The following is a 14,509-nucleotide window of genomic DNA, read 5'->3' on the forward strand; positions in this document are numbered from 1 at the left end:
CTCCCCGGACATTCCTCTATGGCTTAAGGAAGGGGAGAGGCATGTCGTGGCCATGATCTGTACTTGTCCTCACAGGGCCCTGTGATCTACATGCCCACACTACACTTCTGCTCCTTGGAGATGAGGTGTCAGGTTTAGGAAACTGGGCACTGCTGAGGGCATAGCTGCCAGAACCGTGCTACACCAAGGCTGGCTCCGTTCACCTCACCTGTCACCTCCTGTTGAGTCCTAAGGCGTCATTCAAGGTAGGTGCATCGGTGCAATGAAAGCAGGGACCTCCTTCACCCCCTGGACAGACTGGTGGGTGATCAGTGGAAGCCTGGAGCCCTGCCCCAGCCCCACGCCAGTGCCTCCTATTAGGAGGCACTGGTGACATTTTTGCTCAGCAACTGCTTGGCTCTGATTCTGCAGAGCCAACAGAGAATGCCAGCTTGTTTTTGCCTTTTGAAGTCTGCCCTTGGGATTTGGCGGAGTAGCTGGATGTGTGCTTAGCCCATAGTGGTTGACACTGTCACCATTGTTTACCCAGAACCTCGTGTACCAGGCATGGCTGCCGGCATCAAAATACAGCAGCGCATTAAACCTCCCTCCTGGTGGGTCTGTCTGTTCTGGTACCATAAGGGCTCAGCCAGCATCTGAAGGTCAGTGAGATAAAGTGGCCAGTGAGCTCGGGTCAAGCACGTTCTCCTCCAGTGACTTTTACTCCATTGTTGCTTTTACACAGTCATTAATGTTTTAAACAATGCTTTGGTTCAGGAGCAGAACCTAATTCTCCCCTGTTCCTCTTGGTGGGAGTGAGTAAAGTTTCCAGCTTGAAATGCGACCACATTTTGTAGCTCAAAAGCTGTCTACACGCATCTAGGTGAAGTTTTGGTTTGGGGCGCTGACCACGTTGGGGTCCCCCGGCAGCATCGCTCCCCTCAGGCCCCTGCCTTCCCTGGATCAGGAGGTGAGGGTGGGTCTCACCGTCCCTGCGTCCCTGTCCTCATCACACTGAGGTAATTTCTTGTAAATGCTGTCAAAGTCATTTTTGTTCTCGTGTGTTTCTAATTTTGGCTGTTCCTCTATTCCTTTTTCTATTTTCCTTTTTCCCTTATACCACCCCGTGAGCATGTTGTTGGGTCTGAAAATGTGGGCTGTGCACACCCTGCATTGGAATAGCCAGATCGCCCTCTGTGCCGTCTCCATCGCTATAAAAAGCAAAAACTTAACAGTTGCCATGATTCGTATATTATCCTAGTCATCTTATTTTCTACTTTTTTGGAATTTTTGCTATGTTAGCACATCACCCACTGGAGTTTGATATCTGTTAAAGTCCTTGCTTTGAGGAACCTGTTAGTTCGTCCTTATATTTGGTAACAAATGCTCTCTTACTAATTTTGTTTATTTGTTTTGAAGAAGTGAGATGCGAATTGATTTAGGCGGCTGCTGAGGGATTTTTTTCATGGAGTATTTAAACTTGGAAAGTCAAATTCTGCAGCACCTTGCTTGATTCTGGCTTTTACACAAACGTGCTCGGCACATGGTTCCTGGCTGTCGCTGTGTGACGTGCGTGACGGCGCTTCCTGGCCGGCGGTCACTGGTGAGGAAGTGGCCGGCTCGGGGGTGAGCAGCTGCAGGGGACGCTGTTGGAGGAAGCAGTCACCGGTTTTTTTTTTTTTTTTTTTTTTTTTTTGCATTCACCTTCCCAGTGCCATTTACTTTACTTTGCATTCATAGAGGGGCAGGAGCGGGCCTAAAACCATGCCACTCTTTTGTTCCCTTTATGAGGCTTGTTTTTCTAAGTATCAGGAAAACATTGCCTTGTCCTAAGTAACTGGTTCACTTGGATCTGGTGGACACAGGGACCGCTAAAGGGGACCGTAGCTTCCTCTCTGCTTCAGCCAGTGGGCATTCAGAGCCAGGTCTGTGGTTTGCCTCAGCAGCCGTGCAGGCCTCCCTGCACCGGCCTTTACTTTTACCCCTTTTTGGCAGTAAATAGCTGACTCTGTGTCTGTTGCAGCTGATGTCCACCACTGACGGCCGTGTGGTTATTTTGCGGTAGTGAGTCTCCAACACCCCTGTCAGCCGTGAAGGGACCTTGCATTCTCACCCCGACCCTGGTTCATCTCACCCAGGGAAAGGGCTTGGCCACCACCGTCATGCTGTACATGAGGCCTTGTTTCTCCTTTCATGCTCTGGTCCAAATGTGGACACTTCATCCTTCACTGACTTGGTCTCGCTTGAGACAGTCCAGACTTTCTGAAAGAGTCCATCACATTCTGGGGGGGAACAGAACAGAAGTAAGAGTTGCAAGTAGGAGTCTAGGCTGTCTGGGTTGGCAAATGCAGGCTGGGATCTGTGATGGCCGGTCTGTGCCCTGGAAACTGGCCTTTCCCATGGCTCCCGAGAGAAAAGGGGTCGGAGCGAGAACAGACTTGCCTGGGTTCCTACCATCCTCATCTGCTCACTGACAGGAGTGTCAGCTAACTAGGAGCTCCCCCAGACCTCGGGCCCTTCAAACCTCAGATCACGGGAGATCCTTGAGTCCCTTCTTCTGGTCCTTCTTTGTGAGAATCCAGTGCCTTCTGAGGTGACTGGCAGCAGGAGATGCCTCCCCCTCCAGGGAACTCCCTTCGGAGGACTGTGACTCAGTGCACCTTGCTGTGAGCTTGTGGGTTTCCATCGTGCTCCCTGCAGAACCAGACTTGAGACTGGCTTAGCGACAGAAATAACAAGACTGATTCCAGGGCAGGGCCAGGTGGAGGGAACAGTGGAAATTGAATGTGACCTCAAACACCTAGGTGGGTGCTGGGGCTGTTACTAAAATGGGGAGCCTGGGAGGTACCTGCCAGGAATCGAAGTCTAGAGTAAATGGTGGACATAAGGCCTTTTTTTTGACATATGGCATTTTTAAGATGCCATTTGTCATCCAAGTTAGGACTTCCAAGAGGCACTCGTGTCTATGAGCCTGGGGCTCAGGTGAAGGAGCCGGACTAGAGATACACATTGGGATTCGTCATTCTTAGCTGGTGTTCACAGCCGTGCAAGTGGATCAGCTCATCTCAAGAGGTGCAGACTGTGTCTGAGGGGGGGCAGGGCTGTGCCTGGTTTGGAGGAAAGCCCGGACCATGCAGCTTTGGTGTGTCAGTCAGCGGCGTTTGTGATTTTCAGAGCAATGGCATTTATCCTTAAGGTTCTGGGGGGTGGGCAGGGCCACACAGGAAGAAATCTGAAGAGAGGGTTTTGGCCATGTGTGCGCGTCTTGGGACGATCCAGAGGCTGCAGGGTCCAGAAGGGGAAACTCCTCAGAAGCTGGAGTCGGAGTGGGGAGTTGGGAGAATGTAGTCACACTCTCCTGTGATGAAGGGAGGGAGGCCTAGGGAGTCCGCACCCTAGCGGACTCTCTTTCCCACGAACAAAAGGCAATCAGACAGAAGATTTGAGGTAAGAAGGGATGGGCGTTGGGAGAGGAGCCAACCTGGAGAACGGTGGTTGAACAATTCTTGAATAGTCTCCCTGAAACATAGAGTTAAAAAAACCCAGACTCTTAAGAATATTGATAGTGACTGGGGAGGAGGCAGTTGTTTTTCTGACCTCCTAAGGGTAAGGTATGTATCCGGGGATATACAGAAGAATCGGGCAGTCTGTTCCTGGGGCTTCACCCTTACCAAGGGGGAACAGTGCAAGTTTAAAGGGGGAGAAGGGCAGCGGAGGGAAACTAGCCAGGTCCCGTGTCACGTACCAGTCGGCCGCCCTACTTGCGTGTTGCATTCACATCCATGCCTCCCAAGTGGGCGGTGGCAGCCCCGTTTTGAAGATTGGGAAGCCTCCTCAGAGGTTTAAGGAATTGGTTCATTTAGCAGCTAGTAAATGCTGTAGCAGGATTCCAGCAGGGCCTTGTCAGACTTCAAGGGCATGTTCTCTCTACTAATTCCGGTTGTACCTGAAATGGTGAAGTGAGTCAGTTTCGGAGCCTTTCAGAGAAAGTACGCTTTAAGTGTCTCAGGACTGTTGCACAAAGCTCAGTGTTCTTTCATGGTTCGGAACCACCGCAGTGCTTTTTGCCCCACAGATGTAAGGTCTTATTCCTTTGACGATGGCGTGGTTGTAAATGACATACAGGTGCAAAACCACACTTAGCAGCTTCTGAAGGGAAACTCTCCTGTTCTCCCTTGATCGGCTTTCTTCCACGGGATGTAACTGTGCTGCAGCTAAGGCCTGAGCTTTCCGTATGGAGTGAGGGTTTGATATCCAAATTTAGCATAAAACAGTCAGATGGAGAAAATCGAAGATGACAATATATTTTGGGGTTTCATTAGACAAGACATACTATCTGTTAATGGCTCATAAAGCTAATGAAATTGAGTACAGAACATTGCATTTCTTACTTTCTACTGAGAGCTGTCTTCCAACATAAGGTTCTCTGCTTTGGAACTTCAGCTCAGCCACTAGGGCGCCTGTCATTGTGTTGGTGTGATTGCATTTACACAGTGCATGTAATCTGGGCTTCCTTAGCCCCAAACACTCCAGTGCAGAATCATAGGCTGTAGCCATCACTTAGTTATACAAATACTTCTAAAGCTATATGATACCAAAAAAAAATAAATAAATAAAAATAAAGAGAGAGAGGGAGATTGCCTTTATCAAAGTTCCTTTGGATTTTAACTGCAAAGTGTTGTTGAGCAGCTCTGGTTTCCTTTGGATATGAATATATACATTTCTTTGCATGTAACTTGGATTTCAGGCTTGAACACAAAGCTCTTGTTTTCCATGAGCCACAAAAATCATAGCCAAATGACACATGTATGAAACAGTTTATTCTTTTTATCTGAGACAGAATCCTTGAATTTGGGACTTGAGCTGCGACTTTCCTGTTTGCTCTTCCCACCCCTCTTGTCACCTCACTCCTTTTTCCCACATGGCCTCCAAGAGGTCATGGTCTCATAGGAGCAGGTGGACAAATACCAGTTGGTCGCCAAGCAGTGCTGCTGTAGATGGAGCCCAGCCAAGAGCTAAAGGACATCATCAGGGAGGACTTCCTGGAAGAAATTGGCTCTACATTCAGTTCTGGGGACAGAGTAAGAGTCAGCCAGGGGAAGGAATCAAGAGGGTGACTCAGGTGGCAGGAGCAGCCCGGGTAGAGGCCTGGAGGCTTGTGGGGTGGGGACTCGGGGAGACTGCCCTGTGTGGTCCAGGGTGGTGGGTGACCCTGCTTTGAAGGACACTGGAGAGGGCCTAGGGGTGGAGGGCTTTGGAGGAGCTTGGTTTTTACTAGAACTGACACAGAAGAGGCAGTGAAGGGTGTCAGCAGGAAGTGACCCTTAGGAGAGCAGCTCTGCCTGTCCTTTTGAGTCCCACCCCTTCATTCTTTTATTCACAACACACGCAATTCTGAGTGTCTAGGGGAGAGGGGGTGGACCCACAGTAGTAAGCAAAATGTACTTGCTTCTTGAGAGCTTAGCAGTGTCAGAAGTTGACTTAGATTAAAATGTTTTATTAACACAGCAGGGCACCTAATCCAAAGTGCGGAGGTTGGAGGGAAGGAAGACTTCCTTGACAAACAGTTAAAATGAGCCTGGAGGCTAGTGGGAAGTAGCAGCAGGTCACGGGGCCCCTGAGGTCACTGGGGACCTGGTACTGAGGTGAGGATGGACAAGCAGGGTCGGGGGTGGGGCTAGAACTCTACCAGGGAGCCTTTGATGGGTTTGAAGTGGGGGAGATGTAATCAAATTTGTGCTTTGGGAAGGCTGCCTTGGCTGTGTGTGTGTGTGTGTGTGTGTAGCGGGGAAGAGGGGGAGGGTGTCACCAACTGGGAGGGTCATTAGAAGACCATTCACAGGCTCGGAGGCCACCAGTGGGAGAGGGGCGTCGGGACTGCTTGGGGACCGCAGGGGCAGAGTGGATGCCGGGTTTCCTTGTGTGGAGGGCTTGTTAGCGGGGTCGCTCTAGCGACACCTTGTGGCTGGAAGTAAACAGATGGAGGCCGCCAGGTGGACTTACCTCTTCTCTCCTTCCCTGCCTTGTGTGATGATCTTAGCTCTGCCAACATATGGAACAGAAGAGCTAAGTTCCAGAGTAGCCCAGGACTTTGCTGGGCTCGTTCAAGTGAGAGCAGATAGGATTTAGGCTTGTGTTGAGATCTGTAAGTTAACTTAGCTAGAAACGTCCTGTCTTTTGGATTTTCATAGGGGTAGTAATTCTTGATAAAGATTGCTTTCTTGGTGAGAGGAATTTTAATACAACTGATGTCTTTCTCAAAAAATATCTTATCTTTTAAGAAATTTAATATTCAAAATAATAGGAATATTTTAAAATGATAAACTAAGGCTTTCGTGTAGTTTCTTTGGTTTCTGAGTTGATGTGTAGGTAGACCCTTTGCATTACATAATAGCACATCTTTGACAGTATTTAAAGAGCTGTTAGTGAGCGCCCCCAATTTGAAAGCATCATTAAAGCTTGCTCTGAAATAGTGAAGTCATATAGGTCTTGTTTGCAGAAGCCAGATATTTGGTTTATAGTGTGCAGCATAGCTCCCTTTATAAAATAATAATAGATTCAAAATTAACAAAGTGGAAAATAATTGATTTTTTTTAAAAAATGAAACATAAACTTTCTTGTGCTATTGTTGCAACTGGAAATTTTGAAAAGAAAAATCCTATTGTAATATCATCTAAGTGAAATACATATATGTCTGTCACATTTGAATAGTAACTGCACAGTGGTTTTTGAAGTCAGGATCATTCCAGCTCAGATACTGGCAGTGATGGTTGCTGGTTTTCAATGGAAGAGCCTAAATTTGCTTTCTTAGCTTTATTCTTTTCTTTTCTTCTCTTTTCTTTTCTTTTCTCTCTCTCTCTCTTTTTTTTTTTTGGGGGGGGTAGTGCGAGGGTTGAGTAGTGCTGTGCCAGCATGATTTGGGGGCAATTTGTGGGCAGATGTCGTGCAGCAGCAGTGAGATATTTCCATGCATTTTACTTTCCGGACATCACCAGGGAACATGTGTGGTTTGTGCCTGCAGGATGGGATGCTGCAGGACTCCCTGGTCCATCAATGTTATGTCTTGGAGCTGCTCCGGTCAGTGAATGATTTTCTGTGGCTTGGAGCTAATGTGGTCTGATGCAGATGATCAGATGTGTAACTAAAGTACTGTTACTTGAAATAAGAGAAAAGCTAGCAAAAATGTCTCTAAAATACAGGATGAGGGAGGAGAATTGGCTGAGCTGCTTGCAGTGGGGAATATTCTCAGGTGACTCCCTCACTGTGTCTCCTGTCACTATCCCCCACAGCCCTGCATGGCAGTCCTACTGAAGCAACCATGCACTTTCTCAGAAACGCGCTGAATTTCCTTGTGCCTCTGATTGTTCACTTTTTTTTTTGAAAGCACATCTTGCCCTTTGCTTAAATGCCATCCCTGCTAGCCACCACTTACACTCATTCTTCTGGACCTCGTCCATATATAGCTGCTGAATGAAAGAACAAAATGTAGTATCTCCATTTAGTGGAATATTATTCAGACATAAGAGTGAATAAAAAAGAAAAAATAAATAAAGGGGAATATGAAAAAAGCCATCTGCTCTGGGTAGTCCACCCTGACTGCTCAACCCGGCCTTTTCCCTTTGAAACCCCACCCCTTATACCCCACTCTAACTATTTTTGATAGTATTTACCACCTTCTAATAAAGTTTAACATTTTCAAAAAAAAAGAGGCATGCTGATACCACTTCAACATGGGAAAGCCTTGATAACAGCACGTTAACTGAAAGGAACCAGACACAAACGGCCACATATTGTTGATTTCAGTGATCTTAGAAATGCCCAGAATTGGCTCATGCAGTGGCAGAGAGCAGATGATGGTTGCAAGGGGCTGGGTGGAGGGGGGTTGTGGAGTGACTGCTAGTGACAGGGGTGTTCTATTTGGGTGATGAAGTGTTCTGGAAATAGATGGTGGTGAGGGCTGCACAACCGTGAGTGTGCAGAAGACTGCTGAGCGCTGTCTCTGGGAGTGCTTGTTGTTGGGGCGGCTTTATTTTGTTCTCATCCTGTAATGTGAAGGGTCATCTTGTGCTGAGACCATTCAACTCCTGTGAGTGGTAAGGCTAAGAGACTTTGCAGAGTCATGTTTCTTTTTTCCCCCTTGCTGAGTGTAGGCAAAAATGGTTTAAGCCTGAGAAAGTGCTCCATATGCAGAAATGTCTTTCAGTTTTGGCTGGTGTAAAAATCTTGTGAGCTTTTTAATCATTTAGGACAGTCTGTAGGGGGAAACAGCCTGTGAAGCCTGGGTGAGACTTGGAAGAGCCGCGCTACCCTCCCAGACACGGGTGGGGATTTCACCCCCATTCAGGCAGTGAAGGGCCAAGACCCGTGAGAGGAGTTGACAGTCATGAATATTTATGTGTATCCGCTGCTTCATCTTGGATATTAATTTCTAGCTGAGTCATTTTGTGGCGGCAGCCTCATCCTACATCAGGAATTTATAGTATCTGCTCTTTGAGGTGAAGAGCTGACAGACTTGATTATTTAACAGTCTATCTTGTATTGATATCTCAGATTCCTTTGTCAATCGCAAAACAGCAGAAATACAGACGTCCTTTAATGCCGATGTGACCTGGAGCAGGTTTAGTTTCTGTACCTCAGTGACCTTATCTGCGTGTGGGGAAGATGATAACAGTGCTTCCCTCAGAGGGGCTGGTGAGAGGAGACTGAGAATCACAAATGGAAGACTTACACGAGATGCTCATGAATGACAAAATTTAGTGCTCTCAGCCTGGTGAGGCCTCAGGGGCAGAGATGTCAGAACAGAGCAGTCCTAGCCGGAGTTCGATCCGCATTGGCAGGTTTTATGATCACTATCACCACTGTGGGTTATCAGGTAGTTTTAAGACTTGGTAATATGAATTCATGAATAATGTTAAAGACTAGACAACTCAGATCCGGTTTACATAGTTCTTAAGATTTCCTGTGAGAAATGGATATTTTTTCCCCATCTTAAATCTGAGTGGATTCTCTAAAAAAATTCTGTAGTCCTCCATCTTTTTCCTTTAATTCTCCTTTTTTTTAAATAAAAGTTTTTAAATGGAGTTACTGGGGACTGAACTGAGGTCCTCATGCATGCTGAGCACATACTCTCTCAACTGAGGTATACTCTCCCCCATAATTTTTTTAAACTTTACTTTCTTAGTATTCAGAGGTTAGAGGCCTCTAATTCTTTTTTTGGAGACTTGTCCATAAACTGGTAAATCTAAAATTAATGGACAAAATTTGGTTTATTAAAAAAATCATTAGAACTTTTATCAATCCATTCAAAAGGAAATGCTTATTGAGTTAAAATGTTTCTCCTTTATGGTGATTTCTAATTTTTGGTCTAGCTTAACTTATTAAAAGTAATCCTCATCATCATAATGACCAAGCTTGCTGTGAGTGGACACCTACCAAAGGCTAAACTGTTTTTCTCATGTTTTACTTCAAAGCAGGTGTTTGACGGTAGATATCAATGTCTCCTTTTTGCAGCTGAGGGATTGAGAGGTGGGCAGCTTGTCCCAAATCAAACGCAGCTGGCGGTGCCTAGCTCGGTGCTGGAACCCAGGCTGCACAGGATGCATTCTCAATTTCTCCTCTGATCAGCCTCCCGTTGAGTGGTTTCCCGAACTCCTGTGAGTCCATAAATGACCGATTTTGGCGATCTCAGCCTGATGAGGCCTTCAAAGGAGAGACACCAGTGAGAATGTGAGACAGAGTGGCATAAATTAAAATTGTACATTTTCACAAATGTTGCATTCTCAGGTAATGACTTAAATAGTTTATGTTTTCTTTATATTAGTGCTATGTAAGCACTAAAAACAAAACATTAAAAATGATTATAGTGCAAAATAGGAGTGGGCTTTGAAAGTCCAATCATTGCTAATGATGTTGCTTCTTTTTCTCTAGTGGTGCTTATTGACAGAATAATTTACAATGACTGAATTTGTTTTATGTATGTAGTCTTAGTATGGAGGAAAAGTTTGTCAGTGCATATTGAAAGTAAAATCTTTACTCTTTTCTTTCCTGATGATAAATATGTACGTTGTTTCCATGGCTTAAGTATATTTCCTCATTTGTGAAATTTGAGTGATGCCGTTTACCATGTCTGACTGTGAGAGGTAGACGCCTTGTATACAAAGCATCCAAGAGCTGCTTAGTAAAAATGTGCTGTCACAATGACAGATAGTTTAGAAGGATCAACTGTGAATACTAAAGAGGGTGGCTTGTTTCTGATGCATATTCAATATGGATATATATGAATATGGCTTAAAGTAACAAGGATTCAGGGTTTTGTGTGTGTGTGTGCGTGCAGTATGAAGTTTTAATGAAATCTGTATCATTCTATTGAGACAGGGACTAGTTAAATTGACTTAAGCAGACGACCTTGAAGATTATTTACACAGAATGTGTATTGTTACAACTCAGTGTTCATGCTGCCGTGTAACTATACACTCAGACATTTAAATTCGTAGGACTCTGACCAGAAGCATTAAGTTTAGAAAAATCCACATTGATCATTTTCAGCTTCTCTCTTTTGTGATTAAAGAAAATTTTGATTTATTTTTCTGCACTCTTAATAGGTTTTAAAATATCAAAACATTGATTTGACATGTCAGCTTTTTTAATAGAAAAAAGCTCATGCTGTTTTAATATGTAAATAAATGTTTTTGTATTTCAATACACTTCTATGATTTCCTGGCTCTTTGAGAAGTATTTTGCAAGATACTTAGATTACCTCCTGTTGGAAAAATACAGACATGACTTTTATGAATATAGGCCTAGTACAGGTCTGTTGGTTTTTGCTACAGTGCAAGACATGAGGACTAGGAGAGCAGTATGTGCTACATAAGCTTTTAGTTATCTGATTCTTGTTTCTGATCCACAGGCAATTTTTGTGTTGCACCTTTCCAGGCAACCAGGAAGGCCTTTTAAGCCATAGGTGGCGCTGTTACACCTTCTTACAGTCTTAACTTTCCTGTTTGTAAAGGAAGTCTTAAACAACGTTTTTTTTTTTTTTTGATTCCTTTGCTTAGTGCTTCAGGGTAGCACAATGTCCATTATGTCTGACTACCTGGAACTATTATTCTGCTTATGTCTTAGTTTTATTCTATCATCTCGCTGTGAACATTTCAGACTTCCTATGCAAACAGTTGCAACATCGGACTTTTCTTGCAGTGTTAGAAACCAGTGAGCCGGGATTTTATAAAAGAGCTAGAAGCAGCCTCTGGAGCACCTTAAAGCTGAAAAGTGTACTGAGTTCCCTAAGTATTATCCCCACCGCTGTGTGTCAATGGGTGGTAGGAGATTTGGTACATATACAAAGGGGTGTGGTGTTTTGACTTGGGTTTGCGTGCACGCGCTGCCACTGAGCTACGTGATCCTGAGTCAGTTCTTTCTGAGTTTTTCCCTCGTCTGTGAGATGGGGACACTCATTTCTGCTTTGTAGAATTGTGAGAATTAGAAATTATGTAAAGTGTTTAGCACAGTGTGTATGACAAGAGGGCTCATAATCTTAACTGCTGTTTGGTGTGAAGCCATCATTTGATAGTCTTTGGCAATTACTGAGAAACAGGAAAATAAGAAAAGCTGGTTTTATGATGAAAGATATTTGAGGAGGTTCCATAGTTCCTATACACATAATTTAGCATCAGCAGAGTCAGGACAGTTACACAGTCGCCCTGAACCAATGTTAAGCCACAGAATTTTTGTTACTTCATATATGTTGGGGCTTAAGGGGACCCAATACTTATACACATGTTGTGTCCAGCAGCCAACTGAGAGATGACAAAGAAGAACAGGCAGGCGATAAATGTCTCCTTTATTACTGATGAAGCCACGTTCTCCATGAAATTCAGGGCTGTGGGAGAGTGAGTGTCATGACACTATGTCCCAGAATTAGAGACTTACGCAGTCCCAGGTAACTCTGGTCCACAGCGAGCATTCCCTTGAGAGATTCTGACCCATAATGCACAGGACTGTCTTGCCATGGAACTGAGCATCCCGGCTGCTTCCTAAGGGTGGCCAACACTGGAGGGGAAGGAAAGCTTTCATATGCCCTGCTTGTCTCCCCGGACTCACACCTCAATCTGTTAGTGTGAGGAGGGCTAGCCGTGGGCCAGTGGTCAGGGGTGTGAAGGGAGAAGCAGTCTCCCATGGACCAGAGGAGTGGGGAGGAGGGAATCCCCCCTCAGATTAAACAGGTGGTGGCTTGAAAAAGAAGGGTGCTCCTCAAGAGTTTATAAGAGGGGAAATAAGGATTTCCTTTGGGACTCAGAATAGTCATGAAACACAGAAGATGATTAGATGGGAGACTTGTAAATCACTTTCTTATTAAATTGAAATTTGTTGGGCACCAAAAATGTGCTACATTCTTTTCTGAGAGTTTTACAGAAATGAATCCTCCAATTTTCACAACAAGTGAGTAAGAAAGATTTGATTGTTATCCCAGGTTTACAGTGTGGAAATTGAGGCACACAGAGGGTAAGTAATTTGGCCAAGGTAACAGAGCTAGTAAGTGGCAGAGCTGGGATTTAAATCCTGGCTATCTGGTTTCCAGGCTCCCAGGGATGGGCTTTGGGTGTTTACAGGTATCTGCATCCCTGGATCTCTGTACCTCTGCATCAGTTAGACCAGAAAGGACAGGGAAAGTGGAGTTATACAGGTACTCACAGTCGTGTTTCAGCCACTGTCCATGGAGTGTGCCCCGTGATTGGCATTAATTGTTTTCCAGGCAGTAGATCTGTTCTTATAACAGAAATTTAGTCCATTGAGTTAATCTAGAAACCCTTCCTGCTCTGCTTCTGTCCACGCTTGCCATGTGACTGCCTGCCCGAGATTGGGCCGTGGAGGAGAATCTGTACTCATGGTTGAACTCTGATATTTCAATCTGGTTTGTAGTTTCACATCTCCTGTTACATTAATAAATTGAATTTCTGGTTTTCTTGCATCAGTGTGTCATAAGTTTGCTTAATGTGAAACCAGTCCATGGGAGCCGAGGGGTGCTGATGGTATAATTTCTGAGCATGTGGCATTTCTACCCGTGCAGAAATGGCTGGAGGATGTCCACCTTCCTCACTGATTTCTCCCAGCAGCAGGGTCCTCTCCCACCCCCGGATGTGAGGATGGGATCTCTCTGAGTAGGCCATTCAGAGGCCGAGTCCACCAATCAGATGAAGTACCTGGAAGTGGGTTTAATAGAAGAAAATGGCTTCCAGGTAGTCCGATGGGCTGTTTGAGTCCGTTTGGTGAGAAGATGTCCACTGTCTGTGGTTGAGCTGCTTCTTTGCTGTTTAAAAGTCTGTATTACATGAAGGGATTTTAAAAAGCAGAAAGGTGTGATTTCAGGTGGTACATCCGCACCGGTGAGTAGTGCTGGATGACCGCCTGTGTGAGGAATAGACAGAGTCTTACAAACTTCATAAAACAGCTTTTAAAGCTCTTCCATCTGAGTGCACTTCATATGGGGTCCAGTTCATGACTGGTCGCGCTGAGAGGGCACGTAACTGATGATGGCAGAAAGGACACGGAGGCATCAAAAAGGTCCCAGACATGTTCTGTGTTTAGAGGATGGTGCACAGAGTAACATATTTGAGCTGGTTTTTCATTGAACACTTTTGAGTATTTTCTAGGACTCCCCAATCCCCCATGGTTCCATGCAGCTGGGTGTCCCCTCAGTGCAGCTCTGTCAGCGCTTGCCCTGGGCTGACGCGGTGTCACGGGGAGCAGGACGGTCAGTGTCCCCGGCTCCTCCGAGCTCCGTCTCCTCATCCGCAGAGTCGGGTTTCTCATCCGTGTCTACTTAGTAGGATTGCTGAGAATCACACGTGATGGTTGTCAGGTGTGATTTGTGGTTGTCTCTGTGATTGGCGTATAGTCAATATTTGATAGAAACACTTGTTTTTTATTATAATTGTGGCTCCTAGATTGCAGTGGTTTTTAGTCTGCATTTATTTTTTTATATAAATTTATTCTTATTTTTAAGTAAGCACTTGTATTTATTTATTTTCATGAAGGTACAGGGGATTGAAGCCAGGAACATGTGCGTGCTCAACAGGTGCTCTACAATGGAGTAATACCCACCCTCCTTGTCTGCACTTAAAAATAAATATTTCAATACACAAAATATTTCTTAAACACCATCATGGGTCCTATTTTCTGCATAGACAATTGAATACATATGCCATCTCAATAAGAATAAATGTCATAGGGACATACCTTTCTAAATCTGTTTACGTGTTTTAAAACGATCATAGCTAGTGAAAAACACGAGTCTTGGATCCACTACTTCTTAGGGTCTGCTTTGCCATCATGGGGAATTACATTCTACAGAGAAGGCAAATTGGATCTCATTGATATTTGGATGATTTTGTAATGTTCAAGGCTTTCAAAAGCTGACCGTTTTGTATTTTAAACTAACTACAAAGTTATCTTCTAGAAGTTGTAAGTCCTTAGCTTGTGAAGTGCCCAGTAATTCAGTTTGTATATGTCTGTGTCTCTGTGAACGTGTATG

At 44.9% G+C, this 14,509-nt stretch overlaps 1 protein-coding gene across 1 annotated transcript in view; it reads left to right on the plus strand.

Moving 5' to 3' along the window:
- Nucleotides 1-14,509, plus strand: part of LOC140694831 (uncharacterized) — a 30,542-nt gene that overhangs the window by 7,499 nt on the left and 8,534 nt on the right. The gene's annotated exons all lie outside the window — the stretch shown is intronic.

Source organism: Vicugna pacos, unplaced genomic scaffold, assembly GCF_048564905.1.
Source record: "Vicugna pacos unplaced genomic scaffold, VicPac4 scaffold_105, whole genome shotgun sequence".
In the NCBI taxonomy this organism is placed as follows: Eukaryota; Metazoa; Chordata; class Mammalia; order Artiodactyla; family Camelidae; genus Vicugna; species Vicugna pacos.